Source organism: Halichoerus grypus, chromosome 7 (assembly GCF_964656455.1).
Source record: "Halichoerus grypus chromosome 7, mHalGry1.hap1.1, whole genome shotgun sequence".
NCBI lineage: Eukaryota > Metazoa > Chordata > Mammalia > Carnivora > Phocidae > Halichoerus > Halichoerus grypus.
Window position 1 is genome coordinate 86,142,454 of NC_135718.1, and position 16,589 is coordinate 86,159,042.

Below are 16,589 nucleotides of genomic sequence, written 5' to 3' on the forward strand. Positions count from 1 at the left end.
TATGGTCCTGTGATCTATTTTTGTGGGTGTTTTCCCTTTTAATTATGTTCCCGGTTATTCTTTTTTTTTTTTTTTAAAGATTTTATTTATTTATTTGACAGAGAGATAGAGAGCACAAGTAGGCAGAGAGGCAGGCAGAGGGAGAGGGAGAAGCAGGCTCCCCGTAAAGCAGGGAGCCCGATGCGGGGCTTGATCCCAGGACCCCGGGATCATGACCTGAGCCGAAGGCAGCCGATTAACCAACTGAGCCACCCAGGTGCCCTGTTCCCGGTTATTCTTGTGGGAATTGGCCATCTAGAAAACTTATATAACTATACAGTACAATAATTTAGTATCGAAAGGAATTTGGGCCTCTAAACTTTTCAGGCAGGGTGACAGAGACCCGCGACAGCCAGGTGTGTGGCCCAGGTGTCAGAGCGAGGGCTAACAGCCTTGCGTTCCGGGCTTCCAGGCCAGTTTTTCTGTTCCCAGGGACTGCCCTTAGTCGTTGAAGGAGAGGTAGCAAACTGGTGACCCGAGATTCTTCTTTTTCTTCTTCTTCTTTTTAAGCTGATAGTCCATGTTGAAACACTGGGAGATTTCACGAAAATCTGGATTTCTGGTTTCTTCGGGAAGCGCCGAGCCCACACTTCTGCAAGACTGTTGGCGTTAACGGTGGCTTCTGCCTTCATGCAGGTGATGTACACTCTAGTTCAGCACGGTCCCCTCTGCTCCCTGCGACCTCCCCAGCATCGAGCCTGATGGCCAGCGGCCATTTAGGGTCAAACTTGTGCTGTCGTATTTCCGACAGTAGAACTAAGAAGCACTGTCTCTCATATCCACGTCTCTGTTAAAGGTGGGCTGTGTTTCAAGATGAATGGGTATTTTAAAAAGTAAAGTGTGTCAGGGCCAGAAGAATATAGTTCAAGGTGATATTATGAAACAGATCTGTTTGGCACCTGTAGGCGTTGGGAGTTGCAACTCAATACCGTCGTCATCAGAAGAGCTTTGGGTACGTCTTTTCACTGGGGGGCTGCGGTATACCTTTGACAAGTTTTGAAAGGAGATTTTCGTAGAGAAAGTGGAACAAAGAGAGGACATGGGACCCCTCTCTCCCCTCGCCCACAGCAGAGCTACTAAAAGGAGGATCAGTTTGTTTAGATCCTGAGTCCGGTTGTCCAAAAGACTGTGCTTTGGGAACTCTGCACCGACTTCCCGGAGGATTACCTCGATCTGCCCACGGGCCGTCATGCAGCAGAGCTCGGGGGAGTCGGAGCTTGGGGTTCCTCTGTCACTTGCTGACTTGACCCTGACGTTGCCTCGAGGACACCCACTTCTTATTCGGAGAAATAAACTCCAAATAAGCCACAGCCCAAATGTACCACACTCGTGGTTCCCTGGACAAGAGATGCCGTGCTCTACCCGCCCGGTACGGCAGACAGTCCACTGCTGGCTCATCCCTGCGTGTGAACTCCCTTCTGGTCTCTGCTTCCAGCCGTCCTTCAACTCCGCCAATATTTCTTTTGTGAAGCCAGGAGGCTCCATAAAGGTTAAAAATAATTCAGCGATGTTGTGCTGCGCATAATTGGCATGTCGTGAGCCATCTGGAGAGTAGGAGAACCAGTTCTCTTGCTTCTCTTGGTTTGGTCTGTTTACTCTGCTGGTGCCCGTCCCTGACGCTTGGGCCGGGAGACCTGCTGAGGAATGCTTCCTCCGGGGTTCCGACGGGCATAGCTATTTGTCATGGCCTCAGAAGCTGGTTGGGGACAGGTAAGAGGAAGACCGCCCTTTCGGGAGGGATAATTATGGTCAGTGACCTCGAGCTTGTAGCTTGGCCTTACTCTGTGCCCGAACTCAGGTGTGATTCAGGAAGTCATCTGTCTGTTTTTGTGTGTCCGCATGGGTGATTTCCTTACCTGCTTTACGGCAGGGAAACAGCCTCGGGTACTGCTGAGGGGACAGGGTTCTGAATCAGGCCTTTTGCCTGGCTGAGCACAGGGCTTAGAGGAAGAGTCTCTGTGCAGGAAGGATTAAGTCGAGGGAGGAGTCGTGGTCATCAGGGGACCAGACACCTGGCAAAACCAGGCACGACCGCCCACCTCCTCTGTGACTTACCCCCAAAGCATGATTGAACTGGAGGGGGTGTGTGGCAAGCAGGTATTTGATTCAGCGGGGCGGGGGGGGGGCCTGAACCCTCTCCCTTCCCAGCCCCAAGACCCTACTGGTTGCTTTTTTTCCAGGGACCGGGAAGCCTGGGGATCTCAGACCTTGACCAGTGAAGTCTGTCTTGGCCTTGTGTAGCCTCGTCACATGAGCGGCCTGATGAAGTAGAACTAGGGAAGAATAGCTAGACTTTGCAGGGGCTTAGGAGGCTCTTTGACTTACCAGGAATGCAGCGGGTCCAGGATTATCCAGGAGTCACCGCGTTAACACAGTGCCTGGAGGGGAGGCCCTATCATTAACCTGGCTTCCTTGAGGTAGACAAACCCCCAGCAGATCGGGGTGGTGCTTGATGGCCCCTTCCCTTGCCTCCGTGTGACCCTCTCAGAACTAGTATTCCCTTTGAAATGATCAAGGAAGTAGTCTGGTTAGCATTATGAGAGATTCTTCCAGTTCCATACCTCTTACATCATATGTAACAGGGTGATGGAAGAAAACCCCTTAATGGCCAGACCAGTGGGGGCCACATCAAAGCTGTGGTCATTATACCAGTCGTGGTAAATGAATGTGGATCCCAATATAGACAGCGTTTTATCCTTGTTTGTTTTCAAATGAAGCATTTGGCTTGTATATTATGCTTGAAACATCGAGCATCAAAATGCATGGTCATATTTGCATATGAATGCCACCTGTTTTAATGGTAATTGCCATTTTTATTATGTGTATGGCAGCACAGGTGTATTATTTTAAATGATATAGATGACATGTAAGGTGGATAGTGAGTTAAATAATGACTGTTGCTTCATGGGGCCTGTGTAGGATGTACCAGTTTAGCAGATGAGGTCATTTGAATCACATGGAAAGGTCGCCTTCACCCGCCTGTCAGAATGCATGGAAATCACAACTATCAGCAACATGGTCCAGGGGATGCTGAACTCTTTTCTTACCCCCTCCCTCCCTGCACTCCGCCTCCTGCCCCCTCCCACAGGCTTGGCATCGTTCCGCATGGTGAAGTTCCACCAGGGAAAAGCCCCAGTGTGCAGTGGGTCTGGACCCTGTCCGAACCCTTCTCTGGACCCACAGCCAGAAGTGGGGTGTGGTCCGGGGAGTAGCCCGGGCGTGTGCCAGCTGGGGCCTGTGGCCAGGATCCCTTCCCTTCTGACACTCTCAGGGAAGGGTCCGCCCAGCTGGAGCCACTGCCGCCATGCCCCCTACCCTGTCCCCGACGGTGTTGTACCTGCTCAACATCCCCTTTGTGCCGGCCTGGCTTTGGTGCTCCAGGAATTACGGGGTGAGGCTGGTGGGGGCGCTGCGTGGAGCCCCACGCGGCATGTCTGTCCGCCAGGCACCCCTGTGGGAGGAGCGGTGCCTCCAGCCCTGGGCCCCAGGCCTGCTCCAGCACAGCGAGGGCTTCCTAGGTCAGCAGCTCCGGACAGTCAGGCCGGCCCGTGAGGCCGTGACCCCGAGGTTAAGTCTAAGTCGGGGGGCTCCGCATACAGAACTTGGGAGGCCAGGATGGCCATAGTGGAGCCCTCCTCTGTGTGCACCCTCCTCGGGTGTCCAGCTGGCGGGGGGAGACGGCCCTGGCTTCCAGAAGTGCCGCCCAGCTGTGGGAGGCCGTCCCATGGCGGCGTTTCAACAGCTTCTCCAGGGATCAAAGGCTCCTCAGCTGAATGGGAATCTGTGGTCTGAGGATTTAATTGGTTTCTGCAGCCCCCCTCGCTCCCCCCGCCCCAACCTCAGTGGCAGACAAAATATCGGGCCAAAGGGACAAACAATGGTGGATGGGGGTCTCCCCGTCTGGTCTCCAGCCAGACTTTTCCTGACGCGGAGCTCGCCACGGGAGCACGGGGATACTATTGGTGGCTCTGACACCTGCTGGCTGTCCTGGAAACTGCGCCCTGGGAGGGTCCCCTCTGCTCGGATCAGTTTTAGGGCTGTAGCTGCCCTGCTTCTAATTCTAACGTAAGAGGTACTTTATACGTTAGTTATTGTGAATTGAATTACTTATAAGTAACGTTCTTTGGCAAATACATGTGGACAGAAAACTTCTGCAAAGATGTACGGGAACAGTATGGGGAGCGCAGCCAGGTCTGGGGGACTTCTTGTACGGTGTACCTTTGGGTTCTCTCTGAAATCTGTTTTAAACAGAAAAGGGTGTGTTGCTTTAGCCCTTGTAGCTGAGGTGCTGCGCTGGGGCGGGAGGCCCAGAGGTGCAGGCTGTTCCCTAGGGGCCCCTGCCCCTCCCCGTTCCTTGTTCGGGCTCCTTGAGTGCCGTCATGCGTGTGCGGGAGCCCGTGTGGCTGGACTCTCACCCTGACCCTGCTCACGAGTGGAGGCTGGGCCTGGAGCGAGCAGCAGCTCCCGCGGGGGCCCTCCTGCTGGGCTTGGGCTGCCCACCCCCCAGGGGCGAGCTCAGGGCAGGGGCTCCAGGTGGAGAGCTGAGCCCTCGCTCAGGTACCCACTCAGGGAGCGGGGCCGCGGGCGGGTGTGCCTGCGGCTGGCTGGCAGGAGAGCTGGGTCTGATGAAAACACCCACCGCCTCTGTGCCTCTTACTGTCTGATACCAACACGACCTTCCCCCGTTGAACAGACTTCCTGCTGCGTTCCCTCTCCGCCCCGTGATGACATACCTGCTTTGACCATTTGTTGAGTCTCTGCTCCTGGACAGCAGACACCCCTCACTGGGCTGGGCCCCTTCACCCAGCTCCCCACTGGCAGCCCAGAGACCCTGGGCGCTGAGTAGGCTTGAGGAGCATGCCCGGCGCTCAGGGCAGAGCCTCAGTGTTCAGCGGTGCCGGGTTGGGTCCCCGTGGAGGGGAGCTCCTTCCTGCACTTGCCGTGCGGTCCCTGAAGGGGGGACCAGAGCCCCGCAGTGGGGCTCCTTGGCAGCCATTCTTCAGGAGAAGAAAATTGTAGCAACACATCGATTGTTGGCCTTTAGACCCAGAGGATGTGGTTCAGCTCCAGTGATCGGCTCTTTTAGGATACATACACCCTCAAGGAAACAAGATAGCATGAGTGCTATCCCAGGACTGGTTCCAGTGTCCGCCATCTTTTTGATTCCAAACAGCTGGGCCCCTCACCTGCTGGTGATCCCCCCTCTCCCTCCTCTGGGCAGCACCCCTGTTGCCTTCCCGGGCAACCAGGGCTCTTCCCTTTGCCTTTCCCCCTTCCTGCTCCTGCTGGCTGGATCACAGATGTCACGGAGCCCGGAGGCTGGAGGCCATGCTCCCAGGGAGATAGCAGAAGGCGGAGACCCTGATGGCCTTGCAGAGCTGCTCTCCGACAACGCACCTCTAGTCTCTGGGGAAATAGAAGAATGAATCCACGTATGTCAATGACCGGGTTTCCCGTTAAACGAAGTCAAGCCTAATTGGAGCAGATGCAGGGACCCTCAGTGATGCCCAGCTGTTTTCCTGCTCTCATCTACACGCTACGGCATGCGGGCAAAGAGCTGTAATAAAGAACGGAATCCCACAACTCGAATCTCTGCGAGGACCGTGTGTACACAATAAAATAGATCTGTTTGTGCTATTGTTCTTAGAACTATTGAATTCCAATGTTCTCACTGTGGGGTGGGGTGGGGCTGCACTTTCATGAACACACTGCAGGTCTCTCAGCTTCTGTTTAAAGATGGGGGATGAGCGGGGAGGAGGGGAGTGAGGATGCAAAGGGGAGAGGCAGGCTGCCTTGGTAAAGTGCACATTTGGAGCTTGCTGAACACCCTGGTCCTAAGCCCCTGAAAAGCTCACTTCTGTTCCCCTGCACAGGAGACGCTGGGGCTTGTTCCAGCCCTAGGACCCAGGTCTTTCTTGATCCTGGATGCATCTTTTGTTAAAAACAGCTTTATTAATGGGGCACCTGGGGGGGTGCAGTCGGTTGAGTGGCCGACTCTTGGTTTCGGCTCAGGTCATGATCTCAGGGTGAGATGGAGCCCCGCATCAGGCTCCGCACTGTTTTCTGTCACTAGGGCCATAGTTTGCATTCTTAAAGTTTTATGCAAATGCAATCGCATAGCAGTACTCTTTTTTTTTTTTTAGTCTGTCTTGTATCAGCATAATTTTTTTTAAAGATTCATCTATCTCGTTGTATGTATCGTTCCTTTTTGTGGAATAATATTCCATTGATATTGTTGTGGGTGCATCACAATATCTATGCGCCTGTTCATGCATGTTTGGGTAATTACTGGGATCAGCTCTTAGAGCTGCTGAGAGCACTTGTGTGCAGGACTCTGTGTTACTCCTGGGTGTATATCGAGGAGTAGAATGGCTGGGTCATACAGTAGGAGTATGCTTAACTTTTTATTCCTAATCAGATATTCTTATTATATTTACCCCTTATGCTTAATTCATTGTATATTTTATTTTTTAAAAGACTTTATTTTTATTTTTTAAAGATTTTATTTATTTACTTGACAGAGAGAGAGATAGCGAGAGAGGGAACACAAGCAGGGGGAGTGGGAGAGGGAGAAGCAGGCTTCCTGCGGAGCAGGGAGCCCAATGCGGGGCTCAATCCCAGGACCCTGGGATCATGACCTGAGCTAAGGGCAGACGCTTAGTGACTGAGCTACCCAAGTGCCCCTCTGTATATTTTAAACAAAAGATGTTTAATACAGACTTATCTCTGAGTCATTATACATTAGAAGATAGAAAAATATCCATGTAGAAGGTAATTCCTACTTTCCTTGTGTTACCTCCAATTCGAGATCACAAGTAAAAGAAATTTAATGAATTTGTTTTTTTATGTTATGCTATTTGTGTTACGTTTTTATGTTATTTGTGTTTGTTTTTGAATATATACTTTTTCCTTACATATATGTGTCTCTCAAAGAAATTTAATGAATTTATGTTTTTTTTATATTATGTTATTTATGTTATGTTTTTATGTTATGTTATTTGTGTTTGCTTTTGAATATATTCTTAGGTCTATCACTCCATGTTGTGTATGGTGCCAGGTATGAACCAGAGTTCGTTGGTTTTGTAGATGGGTATCCAGTCCATCCAGCACTGTCCTTGCTCCACTGACCGCCTTGGTACCTTTGTCAAAAACTGGTTGTCCATATATGTATGGATATATTTCTGGGTTCTCTATTCTCTCCCATTAATCTATTCGCTTATTTACACCAAATCACACTTTTTGATTCCTGTAGCCTTTAAATAAATTTTGAAGTCAGGTAGCATGAGTCCTCCAACTTTTTTTTTTTTTAAATAGTTGTTTAGAGCTATCCTAAGCTCTTTCCATTTTCATACAAATTTTAAAATGAGCTTGCCAGTTTATACAGAAAATCCCACTGGGATCTTCACTGGGATTGTGTTGAATCTATAGAACAATTTGGGAAGAATTGATGTCTTAGCAATTTGAGTTTTCGTACTCAAGAAAAATGTATATTTCTACCCCTTTTAAAAAGCTCTTCTTTAATTTCCTTTGGCAACATTTTGCAGTTTTCAGTGTACCTGTTTGCATACCTTTTGTCATATTTATCCCTAATTTCCTTTTTTTTTGATGCTGTTGTAAATAATATTATTTTTAAAAATTTCAATTTCCGGGCGCCTGGGTGGCTCAGTTGGTTAAGCGACTGCCTTCGGCTCAGGTCATGATCCTGGAGTCCCTGGATCGAGTCCCGCATCGGGCTCCCTGCTCGGCAGGGAGTCTGCTTCTCCCTCTGACCCTCCCCCCTCTCATGTGCTCTCTCTCATTCTCTCTCTCTCAAATAAATAAATAAAATCTTTAAAAAAAAAATTTCAATTTCCGATTTTGTGTTGCTAATATACAGATATACAATTGACTTGTTATATTGATCTTTTGTTCTGCAAATTTACTAAACTCACTAGATCTAGTAGCTTTTTTGTAGATTACATCACATTCTCTGCTTAGATGATCGTATTGTTTGTGACTAAAGGCAATTTTGTATTTTCCTTTCCAATCTTGATGCCTTTTATTTCTTTTTCTTGCTTGATTGCACTGGCTAGAGTCTCTAGTGCACTGTTGAACAGAAGTAATGACAGTGGGCGTCCTCTTGTTGTTTCTGATCTTAGGGGAAAGTGTTCAGTCCTTCACCACTAAGTATGGTGTTGGCTATAGGCTTTTCATAGATGCCCTTTATCAGGTTGAGGAAGTTCCCCTCTACTCCTAATTTGTTGAGTTGTTTTACCATGAAAAGGTGTCGGATTTTATCAAATGCTTTTTCTGCATGGGAGATGATCACATGGTGTTTCTTATTAACCTCTTAACAGAATGACTTATATTCATTTTCAAATGTTAAACTGAGGCTGCATTCCTGGGTTAAACCATACTTAGTCATAATGTATTATCCTTTTAATAATTGTTGGATTCAATTTACTAAAATTTTGTTTAGAATTTTTTGTATCCATATTCATGAGGATACTGGTCTGTAGTTTCTTATAATGTTTTTGTCTTTGGTATCAGAGAAGTGCTAGCTCATAGAGTGAATTGGGAAGTATTCACTCTTCAATTTTCTGAAAGACTTGGTGTAGTATTGGTATTACTTTTGCCTTAAATGTTTGGTAGAATTCACTGGTAAAGCTATCTGGGCCAGGAGCTTTCTTTGAGGGAAAGATTTAACCATAAATTTGATGTCTTTAATAGATATAGTTCTATTCAAGTTATTTATTTCTTCTTGAGTGAGCTTTGGTAATTTGCATCTTTCAATCAATTGTTCATTTTATCTAAGTTGTCAAATTTACAGGTATAAGTTGTTCGTGATATTTTCTTATTATCTTATTAGTATCTGTAGAGTCTGTAGTGATGTTACTTACTTTTCTCTTTGCTGATATTGCTAATTTGTATCTTCTCTCTTTTTTCCTGATTAGTCTGGCTAGAAGTTTATTAATTTTACTGATATTCTCAAAGAATGACTTTTAGGTTTCATTGATTTTGTATGTTGTTTTTCTGTTTTCTGTTTCATTGATTTCCTCTTTGATCTTTATTATTTCCTATGTTCTGCTTGCTTTGATTTCACTTATTCTTCTTTTTCTAGTTTCATATGGTAGGACCTGAGGTCACTGATTTGAGACCCTTCTTCTATTCTAATATAGGCAATTAGTGCTATAAATTTCCCTGTAAAAACTGCTTTAGCAGACTCCCACAAACTCTGATATGTCGTATTTTCATTTTCATCTCGTTAAAAGTACTTTCTAATTTTCCTTTTGATTTCTTCTTTGACCCATGGGTTACTGAGAGGTGTGTTATTTAATTTCCAACCATTTCAAGATTTTTCCAGACATCTTTCTGTTATTGATTTCCAATTTAATTCCTTGTGATCACAGAACATACTTTGTATGAGTTCAGCCCTTTTACATTTATTGAGACATGTTTTATGGCCCAGAATATGGTCCATCTTGGTAAATGTGCCATGTGCTCTTGAATGTATTTTGCTTCTATTGGTAAAAGTGATTATTCATATGATTAGATTTAAATTTATCATTTATATTTTTCTCTTAGTCTCTTGACATTGTTCTTTAATCCCTTTTTCCTCTTTTGCTACCTTCTTTTGGATGGAGTATTTTCTGTGTGGGTTTTATCTTCTATGTTGGGTTGTTAGTTATATCTCTTCACCTTGCTCTTTTAGTGGTTACACTAGGGTTTATAGTATCATCTTTAACTCATCAGCCTGCTTTCAAGTTATATTAGGCCACTATAAGTGTAGTGTAAGAGCCGATGGAGTATACCTACGCTTTTCTCCTCCTGGTTTTTATGCCATTGCTCTCATATGTTTTCTTTATGTATTTGCTATAAACCCTAGGCTATATTATTGTTTTTATGTTAAATAGTAAGTTTCTTTTTCTTTCTGACTTTTTATTTTGAAATAATTATAGATTCACAGGAAGTTGCAGAGAAATGTATGGGAAGGTCCTGTGTACCCTTCACCTGTGCCTCCTTGAGTGTTGATCTCTTGCATAACTGTAGGACCATATCAAAACCAGGAACTTGGCATTGGTACAGCCCAGAGTTTATTCAGATTTCATCAGCTATACATGTACTCATTTGTGTGTAATGTGTGTGTATATATATCTGTGCAATTTTACTTTTTGTGTGGCTTTGTGTAATTGCCACAAGTGAGATATAATATCTTTTATTACCACAAGGCTCCCTTGTCCCTTCATAGTCAATCTGCCCCCCTTCCTCTAATCCATGACATCTGGCAACCACTAATCTGTTCTCCATTTTCATATTATAGTTGTTTCAAGAGCGTTATGTAAATGGAATAATTTACGTAGTATCATGCAGAGAGCCTTTTGCTCTCCCTTGAGGCTAGTCCATGGTCTCATTGTATCAGTAGTTTGTTCCTTTTAATTGTTCAGGGGTATTCCAGGGTTTGGACGTACCACAATTTATTTGTTTAATCATTTACACATTGAGGGACATTCCTGTCAAGTCTAGTTTTTGGCTATTACAAATAAAGATGCTATGGACATTCATGTATAGGTTTTTGAGTGTTGTAGGTTTTCATTTGCCTTTGGTAAATGCCCAAGAGTGCTAATGCTGGGTTGCATGGTAAGTGCATTTTTAGTTTTAGAAGAAAATGCCAAATTATTTTCCAGAGTGGCTGTAACCTTTAATATTCCTACCAGCAGTCTATGGGTGATTCAGTTTTTCCACATTCTTGCCAGCATTGGGATTTTTTACTTTGTGGCTTTTTTTTTTAAGATTTATTTCTTTATTTTAGAGAGAGAGAGCGTGCGAGTGGAGGGAGGGGCGGAGGGAGAGAGAGCATCTCAAGCAGTCTCCCTGCTGAGCAGGGAGCCTGACTAGGGCCTCGATCCCATGATCCTGAGATCATGACCTGAGCTGAAGCCAAGAGTCAGACGCTTAACTGACCAAGCCACCCAGGCGCCCCTATTTTGGGGTTTTATTTATTTATTTGTTTATTTACTTATTTTTAAAGATTTTTATTTATTTATTTGAGAGAGAGAATGAGATAGAGAGAGCATGAGAGGGGGGAGGGTCAGAGGGAGAAGAGACTCCCTGCTGAGCAGGGAGCCCGATGCGGGACTTGATCCCAGGACTCCAAGATCATGACCTGAGCCGAAGGCAGTTGTTTAACCAACTGAGCCACCCAGGCGCCCCTATTTTGGGGTTTTAATGTACATTTCCCTGGTTGCTGATGTTTGACATTGGGTCATTTGCTTACTTGCCACCTGTGTATTCTCTTCATTGACATGTCATCAGCCCACTTTCTAAATGTATTATTTGCTTTTGTACTGTTGGGTTTTGAGAATTCTTTATACATTCTAGGCACCAGGTCCTTTGGTAGTTATGTGGTTTGTGAAAATTTTGTTCCAGTCTGTAATTTGTCTTTTTGTTTTCTTGACAGGGTCTTTCACAGAGCAAAAATTTTAAGAGGTCCAATTTGTCAAGTTTTCCTTTTATAGATCATATTTTTAATGTCAAGTCTAAACTCTTTTCCTAATCTAAGGTCTTCAAGATTTTTTCCTATGTTTTTTCTTTTTTCAAAATTTCATAATTTTACAGTTTACATTTGAATTGTAATGCAATCTTTTGTCTGGCTTGTTTCACTTAGTGGTGCTATCAAGGTCCGTGACGTCACAAATGTCAGAATTTCCTTTCTCATGGTTGAATGATATTCCGTTGTATGTATATATGTGTGTGTGTGCACATCTTTATCCATTCACTCACTGATGGACACTTAGGTTGTTTCCATATCTTCACTGTTGAGAAAATGCTGCAGTGAACATGGGGATAGAAATACCTCTTTGATTTCTTGCTTTCCTTTCCTTTGGATATATACCCAGAAGTGAAATTGCTGGATCATCTGGTATTTCCATTTTTAATTTTTTGAGGAACCTCCATACTGTTTTAGATAGTGGCTTCACCAATTTACATTCCTACCAACAATGCACAAACTTTTTAGTTTGATGTAGTCCCACTTATTTATTTTTGCTTTTGTTGCTTTTGCTTTTTGGTGTCAAATCCAAAAACTCATCACCAAGACAAATGTCAAGGAGCTTACTAGCTATGTTTTCTTCTAGGAGTTTTATGGTTTCAGGTCTGAAATTTAAGTCTTCAATTGATTTTGAGTTGATTTTTGTGTATGGTGTAAGACTGGGGTTCAATTTTATTCTTTTGCATGTAGCTGTCCAATTTTCCCAGCACCGTTTATTCAAGAGACTGACTTTTCCCCATTGTATATTCTTGGCTCTTTTGTCATAAATTAGTTGACCAAATATGCATGGGTTTTTTTGGGGGGGGGGCTCTCTGTTCTGTTCTATTGTTATGTATTGTCTAGAAATTTGATAAGAGTCTTTAGGAAATATGTTTCATATGTCCACTTAAATTTTGAACATATTTATGTATTTATTTATTTTAAAGATTTTATTTATTTGACAGAGAGAGCGAGAGAAAGAGAGCACGAGCAGGGGGAGTGGCAGGCAGAGGGAGAAGCAGACCCCCCCCCCCCCAGCTGAGCAGGGAGCACGATGTGGGGCTCGATCCCAGGACCCTGGGATCATGACCTGAGCTGAAGGCAGACACTTAACTGACTGAGCCACCCAGGCATCCCTGAACATATTTAATACAACTATAATGACTATTTTTATGTACCTGTCTGTTAATTTTAACATCTGGGGTCTGGGTCAGTTTATCTTGATTGATAATTCTCCTTGTTAAAGGTAAGGTTTTCCTATTCCTTTGTATGATTAGTAGTTTTTGATTGGATGCCTAATATTGTTAATTTCACCATATTGAATGATGGGTATTTTTGTATTCCTATTAATGTGAAAAACAATTTTTTGAAGATTTTATTTTTAAGTAATCTCTACACCCAACTTGGGGCTTGAACTCACAACCCTGAGATCAAGAGTCACATGCTCCACTGACTAAGCCCGCCAGGTGCCCTGAAAAACAATTTTTGATAAGAATTACCAGGACTTTTATTTTTGCTTGGTTTTATTAAAAAAATAGTATTTCATAAAGCTTTTTTTCCTTTAGGGAGGTAAAAGAACAAGTTTCATAAAGTCAAATAAGCAATAGTAACTTGAAAAAGATTGGGAATCACTGGTTTACAACTTATAATTGAACAAAAGAACGATGGTCACAGCTCCAGCTTGCCATCTCATGCCAATGGCAGCAAACAAGATCAACTCGACAAAAATAAATAACTGTTTGGAAGCCCCGATAAGTGCTTAAACAGACTGATTCCCCAAGACATCGGTATAGATATATCTTTGATATGGGTACTTTTTTTTTTTAAAGACTTATTTATATTTGAGGGGCACCTGGGTGGCTCACTGAGTTAAGTGGCTGCTTTCGGCTCAGGTCGTGATCCCGGGGTCCTGGGATGGAGCCCTGCGTAGGGCTCCCTGGTCAGCGGGGAGCCTGCTTCTCCCTCTGCCTCTGCCTCTCCCCCTGCTTGTGTTTCCTCTCTCTCTCTGTCAAATAAATGAATAGAATCTTAAAAAAAAAAGACTTATTTATATTTGAGAGAGAGACAGAGAGAGCATGTGCACAAGCAGGAGGGGCAGAGAGGGGGAGAGAGAGAATCTCAAGCAGACTCTCTGCTGAGCGCGGAGCCCAATGTGGGGCTCAATCTCACGACTCTGAGATCATGACCTGACCTGAAATCAAGTCGGACACTTAACCAACTGAGCCACCCAGGCGCCCTGATATGTGTATTTTAATATACCCTAGTGATGTTCTTGAATTTTGTGCTGGGATGCAGTCAAGTCCGTTGTAAACAGGTCTCCGTTGTAACCCTGCCCTTCCTTCATGAGCTGCGCACACAGCTGCTCCCAGCTCTGCCATATTGGGCCACCCTGGCGTCTCTTCCAAGGTCCCGGCTTTTCTTGGTCGTTCAGAATCCCTCACTTCTTGTAAGAACACACTCAGGTTTTCACAGGCTTTCTCTTTCTTCCCTGAGTTTTTTCCCCTAGAAACCCTATAGCTATTGGCCAACAGGGGCAAGAGGCCCCTTCATATGTCATTTATCAGGATTTCTTCTTTGTTTTCAGGCATCACTCTTCTTCCACCCCAGGGGGACTGCCATTTTTCTTTTTCTTTCTCTTTTCTCCTTTGTCTCTTTTAAAACTTCAGTTATGGGAGATTTTAAGCCTACCCAAATAGAGATGATGGTACAATGGGCTCCCGTGTCCTCATCAACAATCATCCACTCGTGCAAGTGCATTTTTCTAATGCTGTGGATTTGCAAACATTAGGGACTTATTTCCAAGTTACATCCGAAATCATGTGGTGGGGGATGCACAGCCCTTTTTGTCTTGTGTGGTGTGGGGGTGGGACTCCTGGTTTATTATCCAGGTTAGGATGCATACCACATGAGAACTGAGAGTCTCCAGTGATTTCCAGGGGACCCACCAAGCATCTCAAATACTCTCTGACTTTTTGTTTTATGCACGGTCCTTAAGTGCAGCTTGTAGCTTTCATTCTGTGCGTTGTTTATAGCCTCTAGTTGATTCAGCCATATCTCCTCTTTCATCTAGATTTACACTCTGTGAATGCAGTTCCTAAGCCTTCTTCTTCTTCTTTTCTGAGTATTTATATATCTAGAGTGTCCTTTTATATATCAACTATGCCTAATGCGTAAGAGCAAACTAATGTCATGTAGTGAGAGGCATCTGATAGAATCCTGGTGCCCCTATTTACTAGCTGGTGTGACTTTTCCAAATTTGCTAGACCTCTCTGAGATCCAGCGCCATCATCTGTAGATTGAATAACTCCCCCCTGCAGGAGGATCGCTAGGATTAGAAATAATGCAAACAGAGTGCTCCTCGCAGTGCCCGATGCATGGGAGTAACTCAGTGGATGACAACTATGATATTATGACAGATGTGGCCTGGCTGTGGAATGGATGGCAGGGAGGATGATCCCCAATTGGCTGGCTACACAGGCACCAGAGAGACTGAAATACTGACTGAAGTCACGCCGAGAGCCAGTGACAGATCCATAACCAAACTCATAAATGCCACTTCCTGGACTCAGAGGCTCCTGCAAACATACCAAAATCTAATTTCTGCTTATATATTTATGGGTGAATTCTTTTTTATAACAGAAAGAAGACATTTCCAGCAGCTCATTTCGAGGGGATTTACTGCATTTATGGTTTCAGGTATCTGGTTTTGGGCACAGTGCCCCAAACCATGTCCTTATATCCACGGTAATACTTGAAATGAGCATATCAGTCCAGTACATCTCTGCTGGGGTGTTTTGCTGAGTTTATTTGTGGACAGGCTGCTCCTCAGAATCGTGGACTGCTGGTGGACCGAGGGAAATGCTTCAAGGTTTCACACAGAGAAGGGAACGTTAAGAGTCCCACTTTCTCTGTTTCTCTCTCTGTGTTTCTGACTCTCCTTGCCCCGCTGTCCCTCTGACACACGCACACGCATGCACACACAAACCTAATCCCTTTGATCTTATATTCTTTAGGCTCTGAAGAGGTATGTACACCTCTGTGTATCCTTCCCAAAGTGGAGAGATGGTCTTTCTCAGAGATTTCTCCCTGTATATTACGGAACTATCAAAATATGTTGTGGTGAATCATCTGTAGGTGTCTAGAAGGTGTAAATTCTGTCTAAAAGCTAAAGGCCCTGGCCAGCAAAATCAGTGAATATTGTGTAGAGAGGCTCACCCTTTTGTCCTAAACGAACCAAGTTAGGGGAGAAAAGGGCTGTTTGAAGGGGATCTGGAAAGAGATAGCTGTAACCATCACCTGCTGATTCGAGACCCCTTTTCACAATGTTGTATTTTCCCTTTGGCAGGAACCACCATCAGCAAGCCAATCAAATCATGATAAATTGCCTAGGAAAGAATGAAACCCTTCCTCAAAAAGAAACCGTGGGGATTCTCCCTCTTACCTTTTTCAAAATCTTAGTCTTCCACTAAGCACAGTGGCTGTAACTAAAGCATTTTTGTGTCTCTAGCCCCTTTCATTATGCTTTACATACAGTAAGCACTCAATAGATAATTGTTTTGGATGCTGAATGTATAAATATGTGTTAGTTGCAAATCTGCCGTGTGGCCTAACTTTGTTAGGTGCTGTGTGGGCCACTAAAGAGGTATAACTCAGAATTCCTTGCTTTCGCTGAGCTTGCCATCTAGATGGGACATAGCAATCTGGGGAACTGTTTGGCCATTATCTCCTCAAATATCTTGTCTGCTTCATTTTATTTCTCTTTTCCTGTGGGACTCCAATTGTACATATGTTAAATCTTTTGATAATGTCCCACAGGTTCTTGAAGCTCTGTTAATTTTTCTCTTTTTCTCCTTTTGCTCTTCAAATTAGAAAAGAAATGTGTTAATGTCCTCAAGGTCACCAACTCTTCTGTCTTTTTCATTCTGCTGTTAAGCCCATCCAGTGATTTTTAACATCTCAGACATATATTTTTTAGCTCTAGAATGTCGATTTAGTTCTCTTTATACTTTCTAGTTACCTGCTGATTCTTCCTATTTTTCATTCA

The 16,589-nt window shown here is 44.4% G+C and overlaps 1 protein-coding gene across 10 annotated transcripts in view; it reads left to right on the forward strand.

The window, feature by feature from the left end:
* Positions 1-16,589, forward strand: part of CNIH3 (cornichon family AMPA receptor auxiliary protein 3) — a 305,955-nt gene that overhangs the window by 13,746 nt on the left and 275,620 nt on the right. For 2 of the 10 annotated variants that reach the window (XR_013449792.1, XR_013449791.1), the window contains exon 2: positions 550-675. The exons of 7 other annotated variants lie outside the window; for them this stretch is intronic. The gene's annotated coding sequence lies outside the window, so the exon portion shown is untranslated. Of the gene's footprint in view, positions 1-549; positions 1,750-16,589 lie in introns of all 10 variants that reach the window. One more of the 10 variants, XR_013449790.1, reaches the window with a different exon arrangement.